Source organism: Pezoporus flaviventris, unplaced genomic scaffold (assembly GCF_033815535.1).
Source record: "Pezoporus flaviventris isolate CSIRO_AGI_PZ_B2104156 unplaced genomic scaffold, CSIRO_AGI_Pfla_v1 ptg000050l, whole genome shotgun sequence".
In the NCBI taxonomy this organism is placed as follows: Eukaryota; Metazoa; Chordata; class Aves; order Psittaciformes; family Psittacidae; genus Pezoporus; species Pezoporus flaviventris.
Window position 1 is genome coordinate 3,322,307 of NW_026892598.1, and position 17,793 is coordinate 3,340,099.

Consider the following 17,793-nt stretch of genomic DNA (forward strand, 5'->3'; position numbering starts at 1 on the left):
TTAACCTACAGTCAGCTGAAAATTATAGTTTAATAGAAAGAGAAGTTGTTATCAGTTTTTCTGGTTTATGGTACCTGCATATTTTTAATGTGTTTGTTTGCCGAAGATGGGAACTGCTAAGGGGTGCTTTCCATGTAGCTGAAAGTGTCACTTGTGATTACATTCTCTTCTGTTGTGCTGCATTCCCAAACTGTCAGTCCTCAGTGAGGATGGGCTCCATACCTTTATGGATAATGCAACATGGCAGAGAATCATAGTTCCCAGTCCCTACATAATATTTCAAAGGAGGACACCAGAATGTCAGTTTTTGAGAACAGAAATCCAGACAATTTTCTTTTCCTTCGTAGCCAATTATATCGCCACTGCTCTACTTTGCTTCTCTTCATTTCCTATTCATTGCACATCTGTGGTTCTGTGTCCAGGTAGTCAAGGAACAAATTTGCCAGGCTTGCTGGTCTTTTAAACTCATAAATACATTTCATTATTTCACTTGCAGTAGGGAGAATGGTGTTCATTGTATGTGCATTAATAGGAGATCCAGGGAGATCTGTTTGGCATTAGAAAACATCAGTCAGATCACTACATACATTCTGAGCAGCATTAAATGTCATCTAGCTAGCAAACAGAAGTTTTTGTACCATTGTTTCTTTCTTGCTGTTTTTCATTGAGTCATAAAGGATCACAGACATCAGTGAATCATTCTTTATGTATGAAGAATCTTTTCAGAATGTAACCTTCAATGTAAGATGTCAGCTTGTCTTCTGCAGTGCTTACTTATGGTTCTCTTACCTCTCCCAGGAATACCAAGTAAGGTTTGTAGTGCATGGGGTCACAGGAACCTCTTAGAATTTTTGGTCCCTTTCCAGGACCCGAACCTGTCAAAAGCAAATTGTGCCTAACAACTCATTAACAGATGTACACACTGAAAAGGTGAGACACATCCTTACTGGAAGGCACAACTAAGTTTCATACATCTTATCAAACTCAGTAATCCTTCTGCATTTCCACTAATGATCTTTTTGTTGTCTCAAAGTGGTTCCATTGTGTGTCAAAGAGAAATCCTTTTCCACAGCATTTCATGAGAAACATGGTCCTAACATGCCATCACAGATATTGGTAGTCAAGGATACTCCATTTAAATTTTTTCATCGATTATATATATATATATATATATATATAAATTAAAAAAAAAAAAGGAGAAAAATAGGAAAACATGAATAAAAGAAAAAATATGTTTATTATGAAATGCTGTGAGCAATGAAAATAATTGAGCTAACACTGGAAAGTTTTAAGCTTTGTGTTGACATCAAGTAGTTTTGTAAACAAGGTAGACGAGATTATTAAAAAAGTCAACAGAAGACATGAAGAAAGTTAAAAAAAAAAAATCCTATCTCTACAATTTCAGTTTTCTTTGCTTTTTAGAGGCCGATCAGATGTTATAAATTGGTGATAAACAATTAGCATGCAACATCTCGTCTGAGAAATCTGTGTGTGAACTGACTTTTGAGAGAACCACATAAGGCTCTACTTCCATTGCCAGACTTGGTATTACTAGTATTGTATCTGAAGTTAAATGGAGAGAAATAACGTTTCCACCTTCTGTGAAAGATTCTGCTACCTTTATTCTTATGTCTTTGAAGCTATTTGTTATAAGGCTCCCAAGGTTAAAGCTAATTCAGTCTGTACAGCCTTCATTGTAAAAATGTACCAATGTTTCAAAATGAAAGGATTTTTAACCCCACACAGACATATGGTTGTGTACACCTATATCTATTTATGCATATAAATATCAAATATGCTGTGAAAAGTTTTAACAAATACATGTCTATAATGCAGATACCAGTTTTATCATGTATTCAACATGTGTATTTGTCGTGGTTTAAACCCAGTCAGGTAATTCGTTCGCTCACTTCCCCCCCTTTTCTTGCCCTCCCCCTGCTCTCGGAGGGACGGAGAGGAGAATCAAAAGAATGCAACTCCCACGGGTTGAGATAAGAACAGTTTAGTAACTAAGGTATAACACAGATCACTACTGCTACCACCAATGATAATAATGATAAAGGAAATAACAAGGGAAGAGAATACAACACCTCACCACCCGCTGACCGATAACTCGCCCCCCAAGCCCGACCAAGCTCCGACCGATACCTCCTCCAACCCTGCAGTCTCCCAGCCCTTCCGGCTAACTCCCAGTTACATCCTGGGCATGACGTGCTGTGGTATGGAATACTTCTTTGGTCAGTTTGGGTCAGGTGTCCTGTCTCTGCTTCCTCCCGGCTTCCCCTCCTCCCTGGCAGAGCATGAGGCTCACAAAGTCCTTGGCCAAACCAAAACATCTCTATCAGCTCTGTTCCCGAGCCGAAAGTCAAAACACTGCACTGCACCAGCTACCAAGGAGGAGAAACATGACTGCTACTGCTGAACCCAGGACATTATCCACCCCTTATTCCATACCATTCACGTCATGCTCAGATCCCACATTTTCAATATACCATCACTCTTATCTCGGTGCACTCTTATCTTAGTGCATGGACCAGTCCCTATAAAGCTACTGCGTCCATCTGGTCCATGTCAGGCTCCATCTCTTGTAACAGTCTTCCAGAGCAGGAGAGACTGTGTGCAGTGTTCACACTCGTGAATAACCTGGGCAATAGTGTCCATTGTTAAGTCCACCCCTCGATCATGAGTCCATCTCTGTGGTGCATCTCTGCTCTGATGGCCTGAAGTGCCATGGGCCCACCAGGCTTAAAATAATTCACTGTCCCCTTAAGCAGTTTCTGCAGCTTGTTGCTGGGGACTCCATACAGCTGCCTTCCATCTCCGGCGCTTCCAAAGCACTGGAGGGGCCCAGTGGACTAGATACTTGCCCATACTGTCCCACATACCCTGCCACTCATGACTCTCCAGCCTTGGGGAAAATCTCTTGGTCCCCCTATATTGTTGTCTAACCCCAGACAAGACCCAAACCTGACTCTGCTTAACTTTTGAGATCAGACAAAATGGTTGTGGGTAGAACACAGCCTGTGTGTGTGCCAACATGCTGATCCCCATCACAATCAGCAGGCAGGTCCCAAGGATACCCAAAGGCCATTCAGAGCCTTCAGAATTCTCAAACGATGCTGCTGTGCTTGTCACTGGGGCTGGTGTAGCTGCTGTGCTTGCCGGCTCTCCCACCACCAGCTTCTCTTTTCCTGAGTCCAGCTCTTCCTCCTCTGCCTTGCTGGGAAGTGCTGCGTGGTCTCCTGCATCCTCCTGGGGCTCGGCGGGTGGCTTCCGGGGAATGCTCTCTGCCGTCGCGGGGCTGGGCTCCTCCGCGGGGCTCGGCTCGGCCGTGGGGCTCGGCTCCTCCGCGGGGCTCGGCTCCTCCGCCGCCTTCTCCCGCTGCTCGGCAGCCGCTTCCTTCCTCTCCTCGACCGCCCCGGCCTCCTCCACCGGCAGCCGTCCCCTGGCAGCCTCCGGCCCCGCTCCCGCCGCCGCTTGGTCCCCGGGGCCGCTCTCCCGGGCCGTTTCAGCAACCGCCGGCTCCCGGGACCGCTCCCCCTGAGTTCCCCGCAGCCTCACGAAGATGGAGAGTAGGGCGAGGGCCAGGACGGTGAAGAGCAGCCGGACGGCCAGGTACAAGTCCACGGCCACGTCCGTCCCGCCCTGCTGCTGGAGCCCGCCCGTATTACAAGCCACTGCCATAAAGCACAGTGAGACAAGAACCTTAGCCCAGGCCCCACACTTGATAAACACTATCACAGCAAATACCGGCTCTACGTAAGTTACAACATTCTGAAGCTGTGAGATCAAGAGAAACAACTCTGATACCCAATAAATCAGCATTGTGACGAATGACTATTAATCCCGTCAAATCTGTCGTTATCTCAACCCTTCGTGCCCCACGTTGGGCGCCAAAAAGAACTGTCGTGGTTTAAACCCAGTCAGGTAATTCGTTCGCTCACTTCCCCCCCTTTTCTTGCCCTCCCCCTGCTCTCGGAGGGACGGAGAGGAGAATCAAAAGAATGCAACTCCCACGGGTTGAGATAAGAACAGTTTAGTAACTAAGGTATAACACAGATCACTACTGCTACCACCAATGATAATAATGATAAAGGAAATAACAAGGGAAGAGAATACAACACCTCACCACCCGCTGACCGATAACTCGCCCCCCAAGCCCGACCAAGCTCCGACCGATACCTCCTCCAACCCTGCAGTCTCCCAGCCCTTCCGGCTAACTCCCAGTTACATCCTGGGCATGACGTGCTGTGGTATGGAATACTTCTTTGGTCAGTTTGGGTCAGGTGTCCTGTCTCTGCTTCCTCCCGGCTTCCCCTCCTCCCTGGCAGAGCATGAGGCTCACAAAGTCCTTGGCCAAACCAAAACATCTCTATCAGCTCTGTTCCCGAGCCGAAAGTCAAAACACTGCACTGCACCAGCTACCAAGGAGGAGAAACATGACTGCTACTGCTGAACCCAGGACAGTATTTCAGAAACATATTTGTCAAATACTTTTGGTGTTGAAATGATTTTCTGAATGGACATAGTCAATGATTAATAATACTCTACAGAACAGTGATAAATTTATTTTTGTATTTTATTATGTATTTTATTGTACAATACAGATACTGTCAAAAATACAGATTTAATTATTAGATTTTTGTCTGATCGTAAGATCTGCAAATGTACTAACTCCAAAGGGGGGGGGGGGGGGGGGGGAAACTGTGTAAGGCTTTGTTTGACCCCCTTCTGCTTTGGTATGATAGTGATTGATTTATGGCTTGGCTTCACAAGAGAAGATTTGGGAAACCACAAATAAATACTCCAGTAAAGACTAGGCTTCTGTGGGCTGCAGAATCTGCCTTAACTCTATTAGTGTATAACTTAGACAGATGAGTAATAAAACTTACATTCTCATAAAAAGTACGTTCCATGAATTATTTGCAAAGATGTTTTAAAATATACAAAAAAATATGGAGGTATGCAAGAATACCTTTATAATAAAATTTCTGTTTTCTTTATAATGAGGTAAATGCATGTTGCTTTTTCCTTTTTTTCCTCCAAAATCTTATCAGGGAGATTTGATTAATGTTTGGTAATATGAAAGAAAAATAAATATCCTCATAAGCCGGTTACTATCTTTTGAATTTTTAAATAGTTATTCTTTCAAGTTACAGGGCTGAACATCTATTTGCCTGGTATCTGCCATGATTTTTCCTCATTTGCATGGTCTGTGTGGAATGAGTGGTGTCAAAAACTATCAGCTACAGTTTAATCTTTTAGTGTGATGTTTTATGCCAGCATTTTAGGCTAGGTATTTTATTCATCTTGTGATTTGTGAACGGCTATATTGCATAACTTTGTCCATGAAAGCAGAGAGGCTTTCTTTTGCTCCCAGCATGAAGAAAACATTGGTCAAGTTCTTGATTAGTATTACTAGAGAACTAATTCAACTTGATCCTGCCTTGTCTATATTACAACTGTCAGAGTTCCCATATAAGTAGCTGATGACTGGACTACACAACTTCACCTCTCATTGACTTCTATTTGGATAGGAAGAAAACTTTTTAGAAGATAAATATGGTACAGTGTGACAAGAGCCTATGTTATTTCCTTAGAGGTAACCACTTAGAAACTGTATGTCATTTTAATATATACAACCTGATTTTAAACATGGTGGATGGATTCCAGATAAGAGCAACTTAAGTGTTTGTTGTCTGGGTTTTGTTGTTTGTTTGGTTGTTTTTTCTTCATGGATTAATCTTTATGTTAAAAATGTTTTTCTAGGCAAGAAACATCGTTAGAAAATCACAAACTGCAGAACGATTACTTGGATTTTTGTTAGTGTTCAATATCTTTTATAGCAAAATTTCCTTTATAGACGTTTTTTCTTAGGAAGATGAGAGAAACCTTTATTCAGATGATTCTATGATTCTATGATGTTCTATTGGTATTCAGACACTCTTACACCTTGAGTCTGTATTTTGCATTCATAGAGCTTGTTATTCCTTAGGGTTAAAAATACTGCACTTATTTGAGCTTGGATGGTGTTAGGAAACAAGTATTTTTTTAAAACACATGAAATCCTACATATTTAAAGGAAAAAAAATGCCCTATATAACCCGGACATTGGAATCTATTCCAAGGAAGACATATTTTAAACTGTGGAAGGTTCTTCTGATAAAACCCAAAAGACCTATAAGCACAGAAAGTGAGTGGCTAGAAAACCACAGTAAGAATGCAAATAACACTAACCATGTTTTTTCGGTCATAGCCTTCTGTTCACCTGTCACTGTCTTAACATTGAAAACATTTGCTTGTGAAACAGTGATCTGATTAGTTTTGTCAAATAAAATGAGTAATTTGCTAATATTCCTATGAAAATTTGTTCTTATGAAATGCATGAGGTAGAAAATAATATGCGAACATATTGTCAGTGCATTTCAATATGTGTCTTTAAGATGGCTTTCTTTATACCTTAAGAAATTAATAAAGTGTCCTGGGTTCAGCTGTAGCAGTCATTTTTCTCCTTCTTATTAGCTGCTGCAGTGCTGTGTTTTCAACTTTATTCTAGGAACAGTGCTGATAAACCGATATTTTTAGTTGTTGCTAAGTAATGTTTACTCCGATCAAAGACTTTTTCAGTCTCGTGCTCGGCCAGTGAGGAGGGGCATGGGAAGCTGGGATGAAACAGAGATGGAACACCCTACCCAATCTAACCAAAGGGATATTCCATACCACAGCATGTCATGCCCAGTATATAAACAACGGGAAGCTGCCCGGAAGGCCCAGATCACTGCTTGGGTCAGGCTGGGTATCGGTCAGCAGGTGGTGAACAATTGTATTGTGCAGCACTTGTGTTTATTGTTTTCTTTTCCTTTTCCCCTTTCCCATGCCTTAAACTACAACATAAAGAAAAATAAATAATTTTCTTTTTAAAGTTGCATAAGTGAAATTGGTTCCTGCAGCTCAACTGTTTAAATGCACAGAAACGTTATTATTGTGGAGTTGGCCGACTCTTCTGACTCCTTGCTTTTCTATTTCTGCTTCTGTGACCATAGTCTTTGATCAGGAACCATATTATTCCAGTCCTGCCAAATGCTTTCTTTTCCTGACAGGGATGGGAGAAGACATAATGGATCAGAAACATGCCTATGTTTTGCTCCATTTCACATGTAAACATAAATGAAGTGCATACGCTGATTTCTAATTATACTGTGGGAACAGCAGAGTAATAATCTGCCCAAAGGTAAGCTTCACTCAAGACCACAAATACCTATTTCGATTCATTAAATTTGGCAGAGAAACGCATGTAGGGAAACTGAAATGTTTACCTATATCTTGAAAGCTAGTAGTGCTATTTGAGTACTTATCACTTAAATCAGAGTAAATTTTCAAGGGGTCTTCTCTTCCTCCTCCCATTAAGGTCAAAGGTATAGTTTTCATGGAACAGTGGGAAGAGGGACCACCATTAGAGGAAGATCTCCACAGAGAAACTCTTTGTGACTTCCTAAGTCTGTTGGTTTTTGTGGGGTTTTGTTTGTTTGCTTGTTTTGGGTTGGGTTGTTTTTTTTTCGTGTAATCAGCTCTTGCTTTAGCGTAGCATCAGAATTTCATCAGCTCTTGCAATATATGTCTGCTACTAATTGTTGCCTGGGGATTACCATGATTTAGCACACCCTGGCTCTCTTTTTCCACTTTAATGTGTTTTCTCCAAAAAGGGCTTTTCTAGGCTGTGAGTCTACCGCCAATTGCAGGCTGTGATTGATAGGAGAGGTTTTTTTCCTTCCACTAGAAAAAGCAGTTTCTCTGGTTTATTTGAGAAAGCAGTTGCCCATCTCAAAGAATAAAGGTTGGTTATATAAAGAAGACAACAGTTGCTTCTGAGACTGAGATAGTATAGATGTAAAAAAATATATAAAGCATGTGCCAGTAAAGAGCCACCTGAAAAATAATCTTGCATCAATTAGCATCTAAATATACCAGATTAATGGGGAACTATAATTCAGAGAAGCTTTGTACTACTTTGTAAATGTGGCTTACACATTGTATGGAAAGTCTGTGTTTTCTTGAAAGAAAACCAGCCCAAATAAAAAATATTGTCAGAACTTTTTGAGTATTCTGCTGCAGCTTTGGTGTTCCATCTCATTTTGGGTGCAATATTTCTCTATCTATCTTACATGTTATCTAGGTTATTTATGTTATATTTTTCAGCAGTTAGGAGGCCAAATTGAAAGAGTAAACCTACCATTTTAAGAAACAGGAGGAAAGCAATCATAGGTGTGAATGATGACTACAATAATAATAAAAAAGAAAGATTAATTCAATGAAATCCTTCCTTTACAGCCTTCAAAGTAGTGAGTCTGCTTTAATGGCATGGAATAAGAGGACAATTTTGATGGAAAAATTTTGATCTGGTTCCCACATACTTTTTCTTATTGCTCAAGATCCTGTAAAAAAACCACTATTTGTGTCTGTTTGACCAAAGCTAGTTTTGTCACTCAGATTAAAAAGCTTAGAGAGAAAAATAGAATCTGCAGGGAAATAATGATTAATGACAAATGATGCATTACACTGCCATGAGGAAGTTTGATTTGACTGAATTATTTAATTGAAAATCTACATTTTAAGTGGAAACATGAGAATTTTCCTCCTGAGTTTTTAAGAAGTGCATAGCTGCATGGTTAAATAGAAAAGAAAACTTGAGGGGCTAAACTCTTTAAATATAAAGTAAGTACATGGAGAAACACATAGGGTAAACTGCTGACTTAATTAGTATCATGGCTAAGAATATGCTATAAAATAACAAAGCATTGTGTTACAGTTAGACTACTATTACAGTATGAAAGCAGTAATTCCTGCAGTCTTTAAATGCCAAACTTCTTTTTATTTCTGGCTTATGAAATAACATCCTTACTGACATTTTTTACATACTTGGGTTACTAAGACTCATTGTGAGAGGACTCACCTAGACAGAAAGGGAATTGGTAGCCTACTATAGCTGAAATCATGGCTGGTTTTCTTCTGAATACTTCTCGTTCTTGCCAGGAGTGGTTAGCATTTCTGCAAACACACCAAGTAATGTTCATTATTTCTGCCAAGCTGAAACTGTGCCTTTCTTCTATTTGCTCCTCCTTGCATAATGCAGAGACTTAAAACAAGGCATACACAAACCTAAGCATTTTTTGAAAACTTGGCAAAATTTTGTGATCATAAGAACCCGGACTGTGAAAAGCAAGTGTTTGTCAACGCTAAGTTTTGTTTTATCCATGACTGGGAGTCTGAGAAGCAACATTAAGAATATCTACACAGGAACTCCATTCTAAGATATCATAAGTCTTCAAAGAACTTTTTTTCTGCTATATGAAACTTCCCAAGGTCATCTTGTCACTTGCTAACAACGACACGACAGTGTTTAAAGAAAGGCAGTATTCTCAGTACAGTAAAACTTGCTGGAAAGTCTTTGAACTTGAAAAGTGCTATATGAACAGGGAGTCCTCAGTGATATGAAGTCTTTTGAGCAGTAGGTAGAAAATTACATTTAAAAAAAAATTTGAAGGATCTACAAGATAAAAATAACAGGAAAATTGTTCAAGGACAACTATTTGGACCTAGGTTTTCCCTGAGAGAAAAGTCAATTTGCCCTGTTTCCAATATCACAAAAATTATAGGTTCAGAGCTCTGACTCAACAATGATTATTTAGGAGATAGAACCATACTCCTTTAAGATTAGGCCTTGCAGTACTCCTGCTTGATATTGTAAGAGCAGTGGGAGACCAAAGACATGCCCATACTTGTCCACCTGTATACTGAGTGTCTAAAATTAAAGCTTGATTTTCTGTGAACAGTGAGGAAGAGGAAAATCTGCCCACATAAACAGACAGTAAACACAGTGTCAAGAAATTTTTGAGCCATGTTTTCCCTGATGCATTTTCTGGAGTGACGCTCTTAAACAGCTTATCTGTCTGATCTTAAAAGTCACAGTCTGGTCCCCTTAAATCTCTTTGGTTTATGTCAAAACAGAACAGATCATCTTTGCCGTTCAAGCCTACAGGGTATATGCCAATGCCTTATCCTACCGGAACTTTGTAGAATTGGCTATGTTCATGTTGTTTTGTATTTCTTTTTCTTTTCTTGTTTGGCTTGCTCTGCAGCCTCAAAGCTAGGAGGCTTTGTACTAGGAATATATCCACTCTATATTATTATGTAGATTATAGTCCATATTGTGCAACATCTTTTCTGGATTTAAAATATTATGTCCTAAGTATTTAAGAATTGCAGAGGATAAATGGTTCAGTCTAGTACAGCAAATACTATTTCACATTCTTCTGCTTTTTAGTGCAAAAAGTTTTATCTGAGAAAAAGCATGCATTCAAAATTTTTCATGCTTCACTTTTTCTTTTTTTTGCACTAATAAAATGCTGTGCTTCACAGTGATAATGGGAAATTTACATTCCTACTCAGTCTATACTTTTTTTCATATTCATTGCATTTGAAACTTGCTTTTGTGCAGAGAACTGGCACAAAATCCAAGTGCTCCTTAAATGTTTCCTGAAAGCATGAGTGCTCTTGCACGGTTATTGCCTACTAGAATCTACTCTGCCTTTAGCTCCTCATAGAAAATAATAGTGATCCTAATGCCTTTCTTGTCCCAGGGCTCATAGCAGATCAGGACTGGAGGTAGAGCAGCCCATGCAGCTGCTGTGCAGTGTAATGCTTCAGTGAAAATCAGCGCTCAGCTGCTTCAGGCGCCATGCAGATTTTGGCAGCTGTGGCAAAGGGATTAGCATTCATCTAGGGCTCTTAAGACCTACTGTAGTGAAATATTTCAGGAGCATGTTGTCTTTTGGTATGTTGGATAAAAGATAAAGGGGAAAGGCAGGTGGGAAGGCTTTTCCTGAAAAAGTAGGGGTTGGAGAGCTACAAGATGGCATGAGACAGACGGCCTAGAAGGAACAATTGGTGACACTGTATGGAACAGGGATACATCACTTTTTATTTGCCTTTCACAATACCATCTTTGAAAACAGTGAATCCACCTGCTGAAGTCGCTGGCACAACAGAAACTGTCTAAGCTCATCTGTACTGTCTGGTTCACAGTGAAAACATAAATTGCTTTTGAATACCCCAAGGCATTATTGTTTTAAATAGTTGTTTGAACATACTTTTTTTTTGCTGTTTTTGTGCAATCCTCAGTTCTCACTTCAGCCTCAGATATACTAAGATTTTGCATTGATTTTGCGGCATTAAGCAGCAAAAAGTAATATAGTTGAAAACATTTTTATACAGAATAATGACTTTAAAAGAATTTTATTCTAAATAATGAAATGTGATATATTGACAGCAACTAAATCAGGAAAGCATGCAAAACTAAGAGTCTTCCTGAAAATCAGTGAGCAGACAGCTATAATATCAGTCTTGCAGAGGCTCAATGACTTGCTTATAATGGTTCTTTTTTAAAGGTATTCAGGATTTCAGGACAATATAGCTCCTGTGATTATAAAGAGCTTAAACTCTTTATTGTAAACAGAAACAAAATTGCTGGAGACAGTAGGACTCAAAACATTAACCTATTCTGACTTTCTCCTCTCCATCCCATCACCTTTTATTCTTTCTTAGCTATTTCATTTCATGAATGGCCTATTATCTTTTCCTGAGGTTCAGCAAATACTATGGTTTTCTGTAAAAAAGTGGATAGCTCAGTGTTTTTCTGGGTACTCAGGAGAGCTTGTGCTACTAGATTGATCTTTTCTCCATTTTCCAGACAACTGGAAAGACAGTGGATCCATAATTGTTCTAAATACTTGTCTTAAAGGTACACCATGGATTATAGATGGACAATATATTTGTGTACACTGGAGATCCACAGACTGAAACACATGAAGAGCCACCTTTCTGTGAATTCATATATGAGGTCAGTACATGATCTCCCCAAATCTAATATGTAAGCCATGTTATAGTACTTGAGTAGTGAATTTATCATGTCTGTTATTCTGGATGCATATTATCTTCCAGATATTACATTAGAATAAAGATTATCTATTTACCATATGTATTTTATTGAAAGATGTTACTTCAGTGTTAGAACAGAAGGAACTCTACCTGCTCCAACGCTTCAGCTCCATCTGAAAGGCACTCTATGCATTACCATGATAAGTGCCTGACACAGGAACTAGTAACAATTGCATGTACCTGTCGTGGTTTAAACCCAGTCAGGCAACTCGTTCACTCACTGTCCCCCTTCTTTCCTTCCCCCTACCCCTGGAGGGACGGGGAGGAGAATTGAAAAGAATGCAACTCCCACAGGTTGAGATAAGAACAGTTTAGTAACTAAGGTATAACACAAATCACCACTGCTTCCACCAATAATAACAATGATAAAGGAAATAACAAGGGAAGAGAATATGACACCTCACCACCAGCCGACCAATAACTCGCCCTCCCAGTCCGACCAAGCTCTGACCGATGCGTCCTACAACACCGCAGTCTACCAGCCCTTCCGGGTAACTCCCAGTTACATCCTGGGCATGACGTGCTGTGGTATGGAATACCTCTTTGGCTAGCTTGGGTCAGGTGTCCTGTCTCTGCTTCCTCCCGGCTTCCCCTCCTCCCTGGCAGAGCATGAGACTCACAAAGTCCTTGGACAAACCAAAACATCCTTGTTATCAGCTCTGTTCCCAAGCCAAAAGTCAAAATACTGCACTGCACCAGCTACCAAGAAGGAGAAAAATGACTGCTACTGCTGAACCCAGGACAGTACCCTTTTTTCTCCTGTATAATATAATATACATACAAAGTATACATATAATAGATAAAGGTTCTTTCAAAACCAGCTAATTTTGGTTGTTAGCAAAGTAATGGTGTGTTTAACCGTGGGTTAAATTCAGTTTCAGGCATAATTCTTTCCTCCTTTTTCCATCCTGACCTCATTATCTTCTATTATGGGAAATCTTGCTTTAAACTTGGCTACTAGGATCAAGTAGTTTTAGCCTGATATGATATTAGTTGATCAAATACTTAATTGTTATGCCTGCTTTTGTTTCCTGACCCTTCCTTGACCTCGTTTTACCTAAATGTTTTACTCCACTGGTGGCCCCAGGCAGCTACATGTCTGGAATTTCCTTTTCCCAGTCTGAGCAACACAGCTTGACTTAATATATAAACACTGTTGCACAGCAGTGCTCTTATCCAGTGGTTTATTCAGCTGCATATCTACTCTGGCACCTGTAGACTTGTTTCGTTGCTTCCAGGATTATGCTGATTTCTGCATCAATTGGAGCAGACCAAAGAAAACCACACCATCAAAACAAAGTATACTGGTCTCATGGAGGTTTCCACATTGTTTTTTTGGTTTTTTTTGAGATTAAACTTTGCAATTTACTCATAAAAAAGGTTTTATCTGCAAACATTTAATTTCTTGGGTTTAGCAATGTAATTTTTTTGTATTACTCCTTAACTACAACAATTTCACTTTTGACTGGAGCACAATGTTGTTCTTACTGAATTTATCTTAACCAGGATTATTAAACAAAAGATAAATTAGAAATTAATTTATTTCTCTTCTTTCTCCCTGCTCCTCTTTCAGTATTTTTTTCCTGCATATATCTCTTTTCTGGCAGCCAAAGAAATGTAGGACGATAAACCAGCACTCTGACCTGCCTAAGCCACTCTATCCTCTTTGTTCTCCTTGTTTTGCGGTGTCCCACTTTTGCAGAAGAATTTCTGGATCACATAAACCAAAACTGCCAAGCTGATGGTTATCTTTTTTGTCTGGCTCTTATGGGTGGCGCTCAACTTCTTTATACATCATTCATGGTCACTGGAGAGCACTGAAGTAGACCTGTCTGGCTTTTCTGGCAGATTATTAAATTCCCTCACAGCAATTAAAAAATTAGAAGTGAAGATTACTCTTGCAACTACAGCTTTATGTACAAGTGTCAGTTTGTTAATTTTTTTTCTGTCAAACACTTCTTTTTACTGTGTGAAACCATAACAGCTGCCTGAAATTTGTAAGACTGACACATTGAAGTACAACTTGATTTTAAAATATAAATTATTAGACAAATATTTCTGCTCTTGTTCAGTCTTGCCCTGCCCTGGCTTATATTTCTTTGCATTAAGGGCTGTTGACAAGAAGAAACAGGCTTTAATGGAAATTAGAACTGACTAGTGTTTTTTATTCTATTTGGTTGCCATAAGTGTACCTTCTGTTCTTTCTTTTGAAAACTTTCTGCTTACATAGCAAATTATTTAGTTTGTAAACAAAGAACTATATCATTATGATTAAATTATAATGTAATATTAGAGCTTAATGATCATATGCAAATCTCTAATACAAATAGCAATACCTTGCATTAAAAGCTACATAATTGATCTAAGAAACACTTTTTATTCTGCTTGCAAAGCCATATTAAAAAAAAAATGACTTAATCCAAACAATGACTTGTATTGAAATAGAAAAAATACGTGAGGCAGGACTGCCAAATTATTTATCTTTCATTAAGGAAGAAAATCACACATAATTATCTATGCTGTATGAGCACATTTGCTGCAAGTTGGCATGGAATTGAGCAGTAATAATCATAAAATATGCAACCCACAACTAAGCTGAATCTAACTAGCTATTATTAAGTAAATGTTAGAAAAGGCAATACTGAACAAGGAGAATATTCACTAAATAGTACTAACATTATCCATAGCCAGAAAGGACTACTCATCATTTTGAAGCATAGAAACAAAATTATATGCTTGGAACTTAATCAGTGAGTGGTTATAATGTTTGTCTTTGTAGCTTCCCTATAAACAAAGAACAATTGAGCTTCTTTTTAAATTAGGGTTTGATGTTTTGAAATTAAGCAGGGCTGCGACATTTTGTGGTTTTTATTCAGACATTTTGGAAAGAATGAAAATATGAGATCTGAATTTACATTTCAAAACGCCTTTTGCTTTTTGTTCCTAGCTAAAATCTGTTCAGTAGCTGCTACATCTGAGAAGCACAGGGTGGCATCTAGTATCAGTACTGAGTTTACTAATCTGTAATCAGTAATATAGCCACCTTATCCATTACCTATGACTGGCATAAGAGTTTCATTTTCTTCAATATTGCTATTTCATTGGCAGCTATAAATGTATATAAAGCTAGAAGTGCTTTGGACAGTTTCAGTAAAAGAGCAATTAAAGTATTTTATACAATTTCAGTAAGAGCATATGTTGTGGCATATAATAATGGGATAAAAACCTCAGTATGGACACTTTACAGATCAGAATACTCATACTATTAGATTAATATTTTAATATGTCTCTGTGTTTCAAAGGGAGATTGCATAAATTATTTAAATCTGTTGAGATATCAAGTAATAACTTGAAAAGCATTCACTATTATAATCTTAATAAAAATTATAGTAAGTCCTTCAGAGGCTCTGAACTAGAATACCAGAAATTTAGAACCAGTTAGTTAAATGATTCATTTAGATCAAAACCAAAGAAACTTTAAGATCTTAAAAGTCTGAGAAAGCTATAGAATGTGTTAGTGGAATAAAATTCGTTGTACAGTTCAATGATGCCTCTTCCTTACAATCTAAGAGGTTTTTATATAGGTATCCTAGGGTAGAATTTTCTTGTCCTAATATTCTATTTTTATTTTCTGCATTGGGCAGATCCTTACTGAGGTAATTCATTTTACCTGTAGCTTCTTTGATGATGCTGACCACCTAAGATGAGCACGAAAGAAAATTCTGTATTTTCATTTGCTTGTTCTTCTTCTTGTTCCACTGTTATTTTATTAAATGTGTTTAATTTTATATTAGAGTTGATTTGGTCTTGCATGCATAAAAATCAATTTGCATGACAAAACCTTTCTTCAAGCAAAACCTGGCAAAAATGTTTTAAATATATTGTATTAACTTTTATAATGCCACGCTAATACAGTAAATTTCAATTATAAACCAAAACCTACTTCGTATTTTTGAAAGTTCTTTGTAATATGAAAAAATCCTCTCAATGTATTCTGCATAATACTCTCCATATAATTAATCATTTCTGAAAAATAGCCTGTATCTGTGATCAAGCCCAAAAGAATAATGACTAAGCTATATCAAATGTATTTTTTTGGTGTCAGTAGTCTTTTTAGAAGTGATGTTTCTTATGTTCTAGTTACTTTTTGCATGTATATTAGCACAGAATGGAATAAATGAAAAATGAAGAAGATTTTTAAAAAATTATCGAAGTATATGAGTCATACTGCAAAATCTGGAAGCCTTCAAGAGCATGAGCCACTCCTAACCATTGTACACAGCTGCAAGTATTCGTGTCAGCACTCCTGCAGGCAGAAGGGTTTAAAAAAGATGGTTTGTAGGGATTAGACAACCCTTGGGGAAGACAAAAAAAAGTGATTTTACACTGCTTTATTATGGCTCAGATGATTATATGATTCACCATTATATTCCTTTGGCAAGTGCAGCATGTACAATGAGGTTTATGAATACCTTGTGGCACAGCAGCTGTGGTCTAAGATGACTTTTCAGAGGGCTATGTGCAGGGTTGTTGCTAGTGCCTTATTGGCAGAGTTTGTGTTTTGTATTCCCCTAAGTCTTTATGTTTTAGATCTGGATTATTCTGTGAATGAAATTTGCAGACCAAATCCACACATCACTGATTATGCTGGTGATCAGTGCATAAACATGAAATATGTGAATCCATGTAATAATTTGCAGCCTAGCTTCACAGTGATTTCTCTGAAGTGAGCTGGCGAGGGTGCAATAAATAGTGAAATCGTACTCTCCACAGCAGAAATTGTTTCTGCAGTGCTGCCAACTTTTGCTAGTATTAGGGAATACTTGAATTTGGCTAACATATAGCATATAGTGAAGAATACCACCTTTGTTTTTATCTACTTTGAAATATTACTGAATTTCTATTGATCGCATAGAACAACACAAGTCTTTATTAGAAAATGAAAACAAAATCTGTTAATCTTGACCTCTGACTATAAATAGTGAACATCAAAGTCAATTTTTTACCAGCACTCTGTAGTAAGAGCAGTGGGTAGCCTTAAATATTTTACTCCATCAGTCTTCCACAGGCCAGATTTAAGGCACGTTTTCCTTACTCAGTTGCATTTACATGCAGCTTCTACAAGTTCTGCTGCTTTCTTTCCAGCATATTTATTTATCTTGCAATATGAATGATCTTGTGTCTTGATCAGAAGACAAGCTGCATTAGTTTAGCTGTGTTGCTCTGAAAGGAAAGGCAATCTACATACTGTTTATGAAGTGCTTTGTACAACAAGTTTCTTGGAGAATGCATACCTGCAGATTTTAAAATCTTTTACAGGTATATCTATATGTGAATTAAGAACAAGGTATGGGAAAAAAAGGTGAAGAAATTGAGAGACAAACAGAAATGTCACACTTACAAGGTAGGTCTCATACATATGTCCTCATGCAGAGCACAACGAAGTGAGCTTGCTTTTAAAGTTACTGCTATTGAGCCTCAGTCCTAGTTCTCTTATTCTCATGTGAGGATTGCTTCCTTCTGAGGATACAGTGGAGGACCTGTGATACAAAACAGAGAAACAGATTCTGAATATGAGTGCCTGACTCCAAACCCACCACTAAACAGTCTTTTGGCCAGTACTTGCAGTAAAAAAATTACCTTGGGCTTGCACAAATAAACACAAAAAGTTCAGGGAAGTTCAGGTGGTTAATATGAACCATTTGGAGAAGTTCTTATCAAAACAAAGCTAAATAGTATCTTTCCAGGAAATGTTGACTAAAGTAGAATGATCTCTTTTTGTAAAGATAAGGGACGGGA